Genomic DNA, 15,563 nt, shown 5'->3' on the forward strand with positions numbered 1-15,563 from the left:
GTGGTCAACATTGCTGATTATTTGGTAAATGCAAATCATCATAAAAAAATCTGCAGACAATAAACGCTGGAGAGGGTGTGGAGAAAAGGGAATCCTAAATTGGTATAGTGACTGTTAAGAATAGTATGGAGGTTCCTTAAAAAACTAAAATTAGAGCTACCATATGATCCAGCAATCTCATGCCTGGGCATATATCAAGAGAAAACTGTACTTTGACAACATACATGCACCCCAGTGATCATTGCAGACCTATTTACAATAGCTGAGACATGGAAGCAGCCTAAATGTCCAACTACAGATGATAAAGATGTGGTGTGTATATGTGTGTGTATATATATACATACACACAAAGGAATGTCACTTAACCATAAAAAGAGTGAAATAATGCAATTCTCAGCAACATGGATGGACCTGTTGCTGCTGCTGCTGCTGCTGCTGCTAAGTCACTTCAGTCGTGGACGGCAGCCCACCAGGCTCCCCCGTACCTGGGATTCTGCAGGCAAGAACACTGGAGTGGGTTGCCATTTCCTTCTCCAAAGCATGAGAGAGAAAAGTGAAAGTCAAGTCACTCAGTCATGTCTGACTCTTAGCAACCCCATGGACTGCAGCCTACCAGGCTCCTCCATCTACTGACAACCTAGAGATCGTCATACTGAATGAATTAAATCAGATAGAGAAAACCAATATCATATGATGTCACTTATATGTGTAATCTTTAAAAAAATGATACAGACTTATTTACAAGACAGATTCCCAGACTTCAGAAAAGACATATGGTTACCAAAGGGGAAAGGTGTGAGGGAGGGATAAATTAAAAATTTCAGATTAAAACATACACGCTACTATACATGAAATAGATAATCAACAAAGGCCTACTATATAGCACAGAGAACTCTACTCAGTATTCTGTAATAATCTATATGGGAAAAGAATCTGAAAAAGAATGTATTTATGTATATGTATAACTGAATCTCTTCACTTTGCCATGCACTTGAAACTAACCCAGCACTTTAAATCAACTGTACCTCAATATAAAATAAAAATCAAGTTAAAAAATAGTAAATGGACAGTGCACTTCTAAGAAAAGAAAAAAAAAAAAAAAAAAAACCTCATTCAGTCTCATTCAGTAAGTTATGTAATAGGAAGAATTTCATAATATTTGCAAAACAATTCTCAATGGTTCTATTGTGCCAAAAACATATGTGACAAAATTAACTTTTATGATAACAAAAATTTACTTGATACTGTTCATAAGAGGACAAATGTTGAAGGTAGCTATGTGCACACAAGGGACTACAAATAAATTCATGATTTAGAAGCGAAAAAAATAGTTCAGAGTTAAACCTGGTTTTACAAATATGAAATAAAATATGAACATTTTTGCAGTTTTACAGCAAAGAGGCTGGACATTCTCGTCTACAAAATTATGAGCCATTACGATTTTATATTATATTACAGTATAGTTCCTTAACAATGTTGTGTAATTTCAGGTGTACAGCAGTGATTCAGTTATTGTATCTATTCTTTTTCAAGTTATTTTCACATTCAAGTTATTACAGAATATTGAGCAGAGTTCCCTGTGCTATCCAGGGACTTACTGTATCTACTTTAAATATAACAGTGGGTACATGTTAATTACAGACTCCCAGTCTATCCCTCCTGGTAACCATAAGTTCTTTTTCCAAGTCTGTGAGTCTGTTTGTTTTGTAAATACATTTTATTCTGTAAGTGTAAAAGGAACCCAAAGTAAAGATAGTGAAGTCACTCAGTCGTGTCTGACTCTTTGCAGTCCTGTGGACTGTAGGCCACCAGGCTCCTCCGTCCATGGGATTTCCCAGGCAAGAATACTAGAGTGGGTTGCCATTTCCTTCTCCAGGCAATCTTTCCGACCCAGGGATCAAACCCGGGTCTCCCTCATTGCAGGCAGATGCTTTAACCTCTGAGCCACCAGGGAAGCTCAAAGTAAAGATAAGCTGGAGCATAGTAGAGCTGTACTGGAAATATGAAACCATTATTTACAAGATGGTTACATTGCATTGCAGGCGTATGGATGAGAGTTAATGATAAGTTAATTACATTCAAAGGATGTTGCCCATTTCAGGTATTTATACTTTCAAACCCAAGAAATTAAGAATTGTAATTTATGTTTAGTATATTTAAATTCTCATTGACATTTCTAATACATTTGTCATTACCGTTTTACTCTTGTAAATTATTTATAAAATAACTTTTTAAAATCTAGTCTTCTAATGTGTGTAATTAACTCTTCCATACAGGACCAAATAACTGCAAGTTTAAATAAGTCTTCTATTTAGGAAAAAAAAAAATACAGTTTGGGAAAAAGGACCAAATAACAACAACAAAGTTAATATCTGGGATTTAATTTAAATTATGTTCAGTATTTGCTATCACCTTGCTGCTGCTGCTGCTAAGTTGCTTCAGTCGTGTCCGACTCTGTGCAACCCCATAGATGGAAGCCCACCAGGCTCCCCCGTCCCTGGGATTCTCCAGGCAAGAACACTGGAGTGGGTTGCCATTTCCTTCTCCAATGCGTGAAAGTGAAAAGTGAAAGTGAAGTCGCTCAGTCGTGTCCGACTCTTAGGGACCCCATGGACTGCAGTCTACGAGGCTCCTCCATCCATGGGATTTTCCAGGCAAGAGTACTGGAGTGGGGTGCCATGCTATCACCTTATGCTGCTTTAAACCTTCTATGGCTTATATGACTGCATTATTTTACAGTGATAAGAGTGGATTAAAATAGTAATTTGAACAATCATACAAGCCAGAGTAATTCAAATAAATATATGTTAAACGCTGAAACTAAAATTCAGAGTACTTTAATGATTAATTCACAGTTAACCAGAGTACCCAGCCATCTCTGTTTCATCCATTGTGTTTTTACTATTCTTCTGTTTTTATGTCATAATATAATTTTAAAATAATCTTAACATAAAAAATAATTTCAGTAAAAGAAAAATGCAGTTTCATGGAAAAATAATATTTTAAGAAATTGTCTTTTCAATACTTACTGACCTTATGACCTAATCATTTCCCAAAGGCCCCTCCAAATACCATCACATAGGGGATTAGGTTTCAGCATATGAATTTGAGGGACTATCCCTTACGCATGTGAAGTTAGAGCAAAAAGTGACCATGAATCAGGAAGTAGGCTCTCAACAGACACCTAATCTTCTGGCATCTTAATCTTAGACTTTTCAGCCTCCAAAACTGTGAGAAAGAATCTTCTCTTGTTTATAAGCTACCAAGTCTAGAGTGTGTGTGTGTGTGTGTGTGTGTGTGTGTGTGTGTGTTAGTCGCTCAGTCATGTCTGACTCTTTGCAACGCTATGGACGGTAGTCTGCCAGTCCTCTGTCCATGGAGTTCTCCAGGCAAGAATACTGGAGTGGTTTGACATTCCCTTTTCCAGGGGATCTTCCTGACCTAGGGATCAAACCTGGGTCTCCTGCATTGTAGGCATTCTTTACTGTCTGAGCCACAAAGGAAGTGCCAAGTCTATAGTATTTTAACAGGACAGATAGACTAAAACAATGTGAAATCCATTTTTTAATATGGAAAAAAATAAGGTATGGGATAGGCAAAAGAGTGTCTCCCCAAGCCTGTCCACTCTAGAACCTGTGATTATTTGACCTTATATGGTAAGAAGTACTTAGCAGATATGGTGAAGATTATGGATATTGAGATAGGGAGGTTATCCAAGGTTATCTAGGTGGACCCACTGTAATCACAACATTATGTTCAAAGGGAGTTGTGACCACAAAAGAGAGATTCTAAAAATATAGCATTGTTGACCTTGAAAATGGGGAAAAGTGGCCATGAAGCTTCGAGACTCCTCAGTGGACTCTAGAAAATGGAAAACAAGGAAGTAGATTCTCCCCTGGAGCCATGAGAAATAAATGTAGGACCTTCAGCACATTGATTTTAACCAAGTGAATGAGTCGTTTTAAGCCATTGTGTCTGTGGTAATTTGTTATGCAATAATAAAACACTATTGCAATTAGTAAAGGTGATTTTCCCAAAACATATACCTCCATTTTCTGGAGTCTAGAAAAACTGAGACTTTATTAACGTGAGAAGAGAGGGTATACATCCAGAGTAAAAGAAATGGAAGACAATGATTAGGATACTATTCTTCTTTCTTAGCATAATAACATGGCACAGCTCTAGATCTGATTTAATGATCCCTTAAACAATACTTAACTCAAAACTCTGTTACATATGGGCCATTAATTGTCTTATACAATTTTGCATGTTTTTCAGATAGTTTCCCAAATCTATCTGTCCTCTTTTAAATCCCCTAAAGGACAGTCTTTTGGTGAAGTCTTTGTGAATCACATCAGGAAATAGCATTTTATGTTTATGTCTATTTTTATAAATGTACTTTGTTTAAATAATATAGGTTAATTAACCTTAGAACATTAATTAATCTTAGAACATATTTGTTGTATTTCCTATGTACAAAAGCTATATTAGCAACTTACATTTGTAAATCACTAATTTCTTCAAATATTTTAAGCTTAGAGAACCAATGTTGAGTTTCTCTATGGAAAGGTATAGATAGTGAACCCTTCAATCAGAATCAGTAATCACCTGAAGATGAAAATCTGCACAAGTGTTTCCTCATTTCTCTGTTTTAGAAAAACTTAAATTTGCCAATTAATGTCCCAATTTCCTTTGAGTTATCATACATACCTTCTAAGAAATTCTCCATTTTTTAGAGATAGAATGTGTTGTGGGGTCTATCCAGACTGAAGCTGTGACTGAACACAGTTAAGATCTTTGTATAAACTTTTAAGATTCTAGTGGGCAGGTGTCAAGATATACTCATCTTTTGGCCATTAAACCAGCCTGATATGTAAGTTCCCTTGCTTATTAACCCTGCTGATCTGCAGGGATCTGTCTCTTTATTTTTTCCTTTTCCTTCTTATGCTAATACAGCTTCCTGGGAATCTGGAAGCTCCCCAAGATGAAAACCAGCAAATGACAAGATCCCAAAAGATCTTGTGAAAGAGAAATTTGCAGGGGAAATCTCCAGTGAACCATCTATTTCTCCGTGGGTAGGCCTGGCCTATAAGGTGCCAGTGGACCACTTCTGTGATTACTGGAATGCCCACTAAGGGGATGCTCAGAAAAATCAGTTAGTCTGATGCTCTACTTTGAGAAACTGTGCAGAGTCCAGTGCAGCAATGGAGGGAGATGAATGGCTGGGCAGTGGACTGGCCTCTATTTTGGAAAGATGCATGCTTTCCACTCATGCCCAACCGGAGGCTGATGTTTAAGGTAGAAAGTTGTGGGAGGAGCTAAGGTTACAAAAGAACATATGGATATCCACTGCTCTTCTAGCTTAAAACTTGCAGACATGGTTGGAAAGCAAGATAATGAATTGGAAGTCTAAGCATTTTCAAGAGAATTAGAGATACTAAGGGAACATTTCATGCAAAGATGGGCACAATAAAGGACAGAAAGAGCACCAAAAGCAGAAGAGATAAAGAAGAGGTGGGAAGAATACACACAAAAACTTTACAAAAAATTCCTTAATGACCCTGATAACCATGATGGTGTGATCATTCACCTAGAGCCAGACATCCTGGAGTGTGAAATCAAATGGATCTTAGGAAGCATTACTATGAACAAAGCAGGTGGAGGTGATGGAATTCCAGTTGAGCTATTTCAGATCCTGAAAGTTGATGTTGTTAAAAGTGCCAAACTCAACATGCCAGAAAATTTGGAAAACTCAGCAGTGGCCAAAGGACTGGAAAAGATCATTTTTCATTCCAAACCATTCCATTGCCCAAAGAAAGGCAATGCCAAGCAGTGTTCAGTGACACCTAATGGCAGAAAGTGAAGAGGAACTAAAGAGCCTCCTGATGAAGGTGAAAGAAGAGAGTGAAAAAGTTGGTTTAAAACTCAGCATTCAAAAAGCAAAGATCATGGCATCCAGTCCCATCATTGCATGGCAAACAGGGAAAAAATGGAAATAATGACAGGCTTTATATTCTTGAGCTTCAAAATCACTACAGATGGTTACTTCAGCCATGAAATTAAAAGACTCTTGCTCCTTGAAAGAAAAACTATGACAAACCTAGACAGCATATTAAAAAGCAGAGACAACACTTTGCCAACAAAGGTCTGACTAGTCGGAGCTATGTTTTTTCCAGTAGTCATGAACAGATGTGAGAGTTGAACCATAAAGAAGGCTGAGCACCAAAGAATTGATGCTTTTGAACTATGGTGCTGAAGTATACTCTTGAGAGTCCCTTGAACTGCAAGGAGATCAAACCTGTCCATCCTAAAGGAAATCAATCCTGAATATTCCCTGGTAGCTCAGCTGGTAAAGAATCTGCCTGCAATGCAGGAGACCCTGGTTCAATTCCTGGGTCAGGAAGATCCCCTGGAGAAAGGATAGGCTACACATTCCAGTATTCTTGGACTTCCGTGGTGTCTCAGTTGGTAGAGAATCCACCTGCAGTGTGGGAGACGTGGGTTTGATCCCTGCATTGGGAAGATCTCCTGGAGGAGGGAATGGTGACCCACCCCAGTATTCTTGCCTGAAGTATCCCAACAGACAGAGGAGCCTGACTGCAGTCCATAGGTTTGCAGAGAGTTGGACATGACTTAGCTACTAAGCATACTCATTGGAAGGACTGATGCTGAAGCTGAAGCTCCAATACTTTGACTACCTGATGTGAAGAGCTGACTCATTGGACAAGACCCTGATACTGGGAAATATTGAGAACAGGAGAAGGGGTGACAGGAGATACATGGTTGGATGGCATCATCAAGTCAATGGACATGTGTTTGAGCAAACTCCAGGAAATATTGAAGGACAGGGAAGCCTGCCTGGGGTGCTGCAGTCCATGGGGTCACCAAGAGTCAGACACAGTTGAGTGACTGAACAACAACAGCAACAGCATGTTGTTTTGCAAAGTAAGGAATGTTACATACTTCCCTTAGTCAGTCCCCAACAGGAGTCCTTCTGCCAGTGTCATTCAGGCCAATAGAACAATACTGACTTAGTTCAGAAGCAAAGGAAAGTTTCATTCCTTGATCAAGTCATGGATATGTGACTGGAGCTCCTGCTCTAGGGTCCATATGCTCTTCAACAGTGGGTTGTTGGGGCTGCTTTATAGGGATCCCTTCAGTGGGGAAGGGGTGGGGTTCTCCAGGGGTTGGCAGAGCTGCACTGCTCAAGGCTCCAGATTGCAATATGAGGCACGTTTTCTCTGCACACAGCTTTCAGCCATCTTGAATTATGATGTCATGCACAGTGTTTTTGCACACAATCTGTTGAGCTGAGGCATCTGTGCAGCTGTTTAGCAGCAGGGCCTCTGGTTTGAAGCGCGGGACTCAAGGCCTCTAAACATAGCCCCCTCTTAGCAAGCAACACTAGGCTAAGCACAAAGGAAAAGGAGAAAGAAATGTTCGATTTAATTTTATTACTCATGGATCCCTACTCCGTCACTCAGTCATGTCTGACTCTGCAACCCCATGTACACTAGCCCACCAGACTCTTCTGTCCATGGGATTTTCCAGGCAAGAATACTAGAGTGGGCTGCCATTGTCTCCTCTAGGGATCTTTCCAACCCATGGATCGAATCTGTACCTCCTGCATTGCAGATGAATTCTTTACTGCTGAGCCATCAGCAAAGCCCATGATTTTATATACATGGCCTGGAAATACAAACCAACTACTTCACCTCAAATCTAACGGAAGCCCTGGTATAGCCTCTGCTACCTTGTACAAGTGTCAAGAGTCCAGCCCTGGTGATATAGTAGGCAAGGCTGCCATGGCTCCTTCTTGTCCACAGGTCGTCACTGTCCCCAGGTGCCTGCTACCACTGGAAAGCCAGCCATAGGCAGTGGTAGGCACAGATTAACTTCAGTCTCCCTTTCCCAAAGATGCCACAGTCGGATCTCCTGAAGGGGGCACAGTCAGGATTGCTCCGGGGGCTACCCTGTGTGTGTACTACACCTGGATGTCAGGTTTCTGGGCAGGATTTCTCTAAATGTGGCTGTCACTTTTCTACCCCATCAGAGTAAACTCCAAGCCTAGAGTCTTCTTGCAAACCTCCCAAAGCCTCCTCCTGGAGTTGAGGTGAGCCCAGAGCCTAGTGGATAGGTGCAGGTGAAAAGGCCATGGTACATGCAATCTGGGTCACCAGAATTTTATTACTAACCCTTGTGAGTTGACTCCAACCTTTGTTTCCTTCTGGCCAGTGTTGTTTGGGCCAGTAGAACCAGACTGAGTTTTATTCAAAAGCAAGAGAAAGCTTTATTCTTTGATCAAGGAATGGAGAAATTCAGGCCCCCACTCTAAAATGCACACTCTCCCCAAAAGGCCTTTGGAGAGGGTTCTTGTCAGAGGGTGAAAGGGCTGGAGCTTCAGTGATACAGCTGTACTACTCACAGTGCTCCAGATCAAAATGCTGGGTGAAGCATCTGGGCACAAGGTGTACTGTTGGCATCTTGAAGAGTTCTGTGCAATGATTCTGCACAAGGCCTGCCAAGCTGAAGTATCAGGGGAAACCATTTCACACTAGGGACACTGGTCAGAAGTGTCAGGTGCAAGGCCCCTTCACAATGGACCCTATGAGCAAGTGAGACAAGAATAAGCCCAAGGGGAGGGGAAAAAAATTAGACTGCATTTTACTATTTTATTTAATGTATTTAATGTATCCTGGATTCTTTGCTTCTCACCCAGTGCTAAGGCAAGCAAGATTTCATGATTTCCAGTACCCAGATTCACCACAAAACAGTACAGAACTTGAAGATCAAATACAAAAAAAGCAGCATATTCTCCCTTTTTACATAATTTGAGTTCATCGTCTTCTTAAACATGTTTGTTTGCTTCAGTCTAAATATTTTCATTCTGATAAACAAGTGTTGATATTATAACAGTTTTGAACTACTCTAAAATAAGGCATGCATACAAAGGAGATGTTTCTTTGTTATATAATATTTAAATTCACTATTACTTTGTTATTTTATATTTACATTAGTAAATAATTATTGTATTTATGTCTCTATTGAAAAAACTCATTTATAAAATGATACGGGAAATATGTAGACTCACTTTCAATGCAGTTTATTTTAAAGTCAAATATATAAACCAATCTATATGTATTAAAGAGTTGTAATGCTGCTGCTGCTGCTGCTAAGTCGCTTCAGTCGTGTCCGACTCTGTGCGACCCCATAGACGGCAGCCCACTAGGCTCCTGTCCCTGGGATTCTCCAGGCAAGAACACTGGAGTGGGTTGCCATTTCCTCCTCCAATGCGTGAAAGTGAAAAGTGAAAGTGAAGTCCAACTCCCAGTGACCCCATGGACTGCAGCCTACCGGGCTCCTCCGTCCATGGGATTTTCCAGGCAAGAGTACTGGAGTGGGGTGCCATTGCCTTCTCCGAAAGAGTTGTAATAACTTCTTGCAGATGTCACATATCACCAGGAAACACTGTGAGTTGTATAATATGGAATCAGATTATTATCCTTCCTTCCTTACAAATCCTCACTGACATCTCTTGCTCGTGTTGTGGTGTCAATATTTTATGTCAGTGGGTCAGAGAGGGAAGAAACCTCCCATCACTTCTCTTGTACCTGAATCTTTAAAATTATCATAAACAATTTGCAGTGCTTCCCACTGTGCTCCTGCCACTAATGGATTTAATTTTCAGAATATGCCATGATGCACTTAATCCATGTTTTTGTGTATACAAAACATACTTATTCAAATGCTATTCCCCAGTTTTTGATTGGTGACTACGTATTCAAATTGGAAGCCCTTACTAAGCATTTTTGACTGTAAAGCTTTTGGTAATATTTTATTTAAAAAGTCAAAGTTTTTGTACCTTGATATTTCATCTCTTTGTCTGCATCTCATGACTGATTCCTAAAGGGCAGTTATGACAATATTTCATTCACTTTTAAATGCCCAAGTCTTAACTTTGACAAAGACTTGGTTTCAGGCTAAAAAAGAAAAAGAAAAATAGATTAATGACTGACTAAATAAGTAAACTGAGTAAACAATGTTGAACTTTTCTTTAGAAATACATCTTGTGCTGTGCCTCAGAGAAGTAATCGTATTTAATAAGTTAATAAGAAAACTTAAATATAGAATAGAATTATTTTTGAAGAGATAATTTTACTTGATTGAATGTACTTAATTTTATCTTTGCTTTATTTCTTTTTATGTATGTATGCATATTATCCTCTGAGCAAATTCTTAAAAAATATGAAAATCAGACTTTATTTTCCTCATCTTTTTAATAGATTGATTACTTAAAAAAAATTGTTTCTGAGGTGGACTTTTGTTTTACACATTAAAAGTGCAATATTTGCATTGCCTGACTGACCTCAAGTTAACAGTGAAAAAGAAGAAAAGATTTTACTTTTATTCCTTTGTCTTTGCCTTTGCTTTTACTTTGAGGTCAGTTGTGCAGTCATTACTCATCTCAGCAAAACTTCTAACTGAAGTCCATTAGTAAATCAGCTGAGAAAGCAGTAACTTTACTAATTCTTAGTGTTTAATCAGAAGAAAAATCTGCTTTAATTTTATTTTGTTGGCGGTCAGAATCTAAACAAATACACCGATCTCTGGACAGTTTCTGAATCAAGTAGCTAATTACATGAATTAATAAAATAATTAAGTCAGAGAAGATCATTAACTAGAAAAATGAATGATATTGCTTTAGTAATAGGTTTCACAATTGAGAGAAAGCATCCTTCCCGGAACTGGTTGAAGGAAGGAATTCTATAAGTGTCTATTATATACTAGTCTCTGAACCAGACACTATCATTTTTCACTTTACATTCCTTAACTCTTCCTTAAAGGGAAAACTAAACTTCCTGGTTAGAAGTTAAGAAGTTTAAATACAAACAGAAAAAACAAAGATGATATTATTATATGTGAAATGAGTTCATTTTTTTTTTTTTAAGAAAAAATCTCTTCTTTTTTTTCTTTTTTTTAAATTTTTTTTTCTTTTTCTTTTTTTTTCTTTCTTTAATAGAAAATTATTTAATTAGTATACATGTGTTCCCCATCCTGAACCCTCCTCCCTCCTCCCTCCCCACACCATCCCTCTGGGTCGTCCCAGTGCACCAGCCCCAAGCATCCAGCATATATGTGAAATGAGTTCATTTTAAAGGACTCTTACATAATTTAAAACATAATGAATAGTTATGCTATTAGGCTATCATAATATGCCTTCAGAAATCACATTTCCAAATGTTATTAAATGATAAGTTCAAATATCACATCCTCTACTATCAAGTATCTAATGATGCAATAAATCATCCCCAAAGTTAGAATTGGTTAAAATATCAACCGTTAATTTACCTCACATGCAAATGTTTGACTGTTAGACTGGGTTCAGTCAATTGGCTTTGTGAGCCTGGATCTCACTTGGTGTTTGTTCACTTTGAGAACTAGACACAATGATTCTAGAGTTGATATAAAATATTAGGAAAATGTCCCTGAAAATACTGAAAAATTGAATTATTAATTTTTTTGGGGGAGGGGGGTTCAAAATCACTGCAGATGGTGATTGCAGCCATGAAATTAAAAGACGCTTACTCCTTTGAAGGAAAGTTATGACCAACCTAGATAGCATATTCAAAAGCAGAGACATTACTTTGCCAACAAAGGTCCGTCTAGTCAAGGCTATGGTTTTTCCTGTGGTCATGTATGGATGTGAGAGTTGGACTTCAAAGAAAGCTGAGCACCAAGGAATTGATGCTTTTGAACTGTGGTGTTGGAGAAGACTCTTGAGAGTCCCTTGGACTGCAAGGAGATCCAACCAGTCCGTTCTGGAGGAGATCAGTCCTGGGTGTTCTTTGAAAGGCATGATGCTAAAGCTGAAACTCCAGTACTTTGGCCACCTCATGAGAAGAGTTGACTCATTGGAAAAGACTCTGATGCTGGGAGGGATTGGGGGCAGGAGGAAAGGGGACGACAGAGGATGAGATGGCTGGATGGCCTCACTGACTCGATGGACGTGAGTCTGAGTGAACTCCGGGAGTTGGTGATGGACAGGGAGGCGTGCTGCAATTCATGAGGTCGCAAAGAGTCAGACATGACTGAGCGGCTGAACTGAACTGAACTGAGACCTAATCAATTGTGTGTTAAGTCACTTCAGTCATGTCTAACTCTTTGCAGTGAAATGGACATAACTCACAGGGCTCTTCTGTACATGGTATTCTCCAGGCAAGAATACTTGAGTGGAATGCTATAGCCTCCTCTAGGGGATCTTCCCGACCCAGGGATCAAACTTGAGTCTCTCATATATCCTACATTGGCAGGCAGGTTCTTTATTATTATTTCTTTAGAAATTTATTAAATCCATGTGGCAGTGGGCCAAGAAGAGAAAAACCAATCAATGAAATAGTGAAGATAATCTAATATACATGGTGCTTAATATTGTATTATCATATCATTTTACATCAAAAGGAAATGATTCACTTTAGCATTTGGAAAACCTAGATAGTAGCATTTTCCCACTTGGGGGTAAAGAAAGGAAAGGTAATGTCTACCTTACTTCTTACAGAAATAAATTAAGAAAGGATAAAAGTTTTGAACATTGAAAATAAAATCCCAAAATGATCAGTAAAAAATACATGAAGATTTTTACATATTCTACTAATGGAAAAAATTTTCTGAGGATGTGTTTTATCTCACAAGTCAAAAAAGAAAACATTAATTAATTAACATAGACATATAGATGGAAATATACACATGCATATTTATATACAGAACCTACCTACCAATGCAAGAGACATAAGAAACATGGGTTCAATCCCTGGGTTGGAAAGACACCCTGGAGAAGGAAATGGCAACTCACTCTGGTATTCTTGCTTGGAAAATCCCATGGATAGAGAAATCTGGCAGGCTATATAGTTCATAAAGTGTCAAAGTTTTGGACACGACTAAAGTGATTTATCACACATATGTATATAAATTATATAATTTCTAGCAAAATATTCAGAGAAGACAATGGCAGCCCATTCCAGTACTCTTGCCTGGAAAATCCCATAGACGGAGGAGCCTGGGAGGCTGCAGTCCATGGGGTCGCTAAGAGTCGGACACGACTGCTGCTGCTGCTACGACTGCTGCTGCTGCTAAGTCGCTTTAGTCGTGTCCGACTTTGTGCGACCTCATAGACGGCAGCCCACCAGGCTCCCCCGTCCCTGGGATTCTCCAGGCAAGAACACTGGAGTGGGTTGCCATTTCCTTCTCCAATGCATGAAAGTGAAAAGTGAAAGCGAAGTAGCTTGGTCGTGTCTGACTCCTAGCGACCCCATGGACTGCAGCCTACCAGGCTCCTCCATCCATGGGATTTTCCAGGCAAGAGTACTGGAGTGGGGTGCCATTGCCTTCTCCCGGACACGACTGAGAGACTTCATTTTCACTTTTCACTTTCATGCATCGGAGAAAGAAATAGCGGCCCACTCCAGTGTTCTTGCCTGGAGAATCCCAGGGACCGGGGAGCCTGGTGGGCTGCATTCTATGGGGTCACACAGAGTCGGACACGACTGAAGCGACTTAGCAGCAGCAGCAGCAGCAGCAGCAGCAGCAGCAAAACATTAAAAACCATATTTATAGCATTTTCATGTCAAAACCAACAAAAATATCTCAAAATAACAAAAATATAGAAAAATTGTATTTGCTAATGGTTTAATTTTCTTAAATATAAAACATGTATATTTGTACATGTTTGCTCACTGTATATATAATAAACGTAATTTAAATATATATTAAATATAATTATGTATAATTCTACCATATGTCAGCATATGGTTACGATCTGGTTTATATTAAAAGAATCTACAGATTAAAAAATTAACTTACATATTAATTTACTTAATTTTTTCAGAGAATAATAATTTTATCTAGCACAAAACCATAAGAGCAACTTCACTGATTGCTATAAAAATGATCTTTTCCCAAATTGTTATTTTCACATAGGAAACAGTTTATACAAATGTTTACATCTTTAGATATTTTATTTCTTAATTATCATATGCATTTAAAAATATTAAAATCAAATTAATTGGTCTTGATTAATGAGGTAGCATTTTTACTTTATAAAAAACATTTCCATTTTAATTCATCTTATACCAGGTTGATAATTTGGCCCTGATATGATGTTGCGAACTGTGAACAGAGCCTTTTGATTAAATGCTATCCTGTGAACCTGATTTTGTTGTAATAAATTGTAAAAGCTGATAGCTCTTTAAGCGTTTAATTAAAATTTTAAATGATTTATCTACTGAAAAAACAAATTAGATTAAATATCTTCCTAGCAACAAAGAACTACGTAAAATAATTCTTACATTGCTATTTTACTGTGTCTTTGCTCTTCAAGTGATTTTCTTTTAACCACAAATCCTTTTTATCATTAACTATAATGTCTCTTTGTTTCCTCATCAACAAATAATATTAAAAATAAACAAATACAGTGATTATACCTTGGCTTATTCCATTCTTTTTTTTTTTTTTGGCTTATTCCATTCTTGAGTCAATTTTGCTACATGTTAATTGGAAATATAAAATAGCCTCCTAAATACAAAAATAATCTCCTTTTTGATTGTTTTACTGAGAAGGATAATCTTTAAAATATATTCAGGCCTAACTCTGGTCAAATATATATCTTTGTAAAAGAAAAATTCATATAATGGGAAGATTTTCAAATCATATAAGATTACTCTTTGTTGTATAACATTTCAGCATGCGACATACTTTTATCTATCAAGAATATTATTTTTATGTTAATATTGACCTCAATCATAAGTGTTTTTTTTATGTTTTAATTTTTTTATTTTTTTGATGTTTGTAAAATCATTTATTGATGTATGTATGGCAAAACTAATACAATATTGTAAAGTAATTAGCCTCCAATTAAAGTAAATAAATTTATATTAAAAAAAACAGAAAAAAAAACAAAGTAAAGGAAGCAAAACAGAAATAAATCTAACAAGTATAATAAATATGCAAAATAAATCATTTAAAAGAAAAAAACCTATGTATTTGAATTAGGTTGATTAGATCTTCATATTGTGGTTTTGTGGAGTTTTTATGGAGTTTTTATGGGATTACAGTTCAGTTCAGTTGCTCAGTCGTGTCCGACTCTTGGCAACCCCTTGAATCGCAGAACGCCAGGCCTCCCTGTCCATCACCAACTCCTGGAGTTGACTGAGACTCACGTCCATTGAGTCAGTGAGGCCATCCAGCCGTCTCATCCTCTGTCGACCCCTTCTCCTCCTGCCCCCAACCCTCCCAGCATCAGAGTCTTTTCCAATGAGTCAACTCTTCTCATGAGGTGGCCAAAGTACTGGAGTTTCAGCTTTAGCATCATTCCTTCCAAAGAAATCCCAGGGCTGATCACCTTCAGAATGGACTGGTTGGATCTCCTTGCAGTCCAAGGGACTCTCAAGAGTCTTCTCCAACACCACAGTTCAAAAGCATCAATTCTTCGACGCTCAGCTTTCTTCACAGTCCGACTCTCACATCCACACATGACCACTGGAAAAACCATAGCCTTGAGTAGACGGACC

The sequence above is a fragment of the Bos indicus x Bos taurus genome, chromosome 6 (genome assembly GCF_003369695.1).
Source record: "Bos indicus x Bos taurus breed Angus x Brahman F1 hybrid chromosome 6, Bos_hybrid_MaternalHap_v2.0, whole genome shotgun sequence".
NCBI classification, from domain to species: Eukaryota; Metazoa; Chordata; class Mammalia; order Artiodactyla; family Bovidae; genus Bos; species Bos indicus x Bos taurus.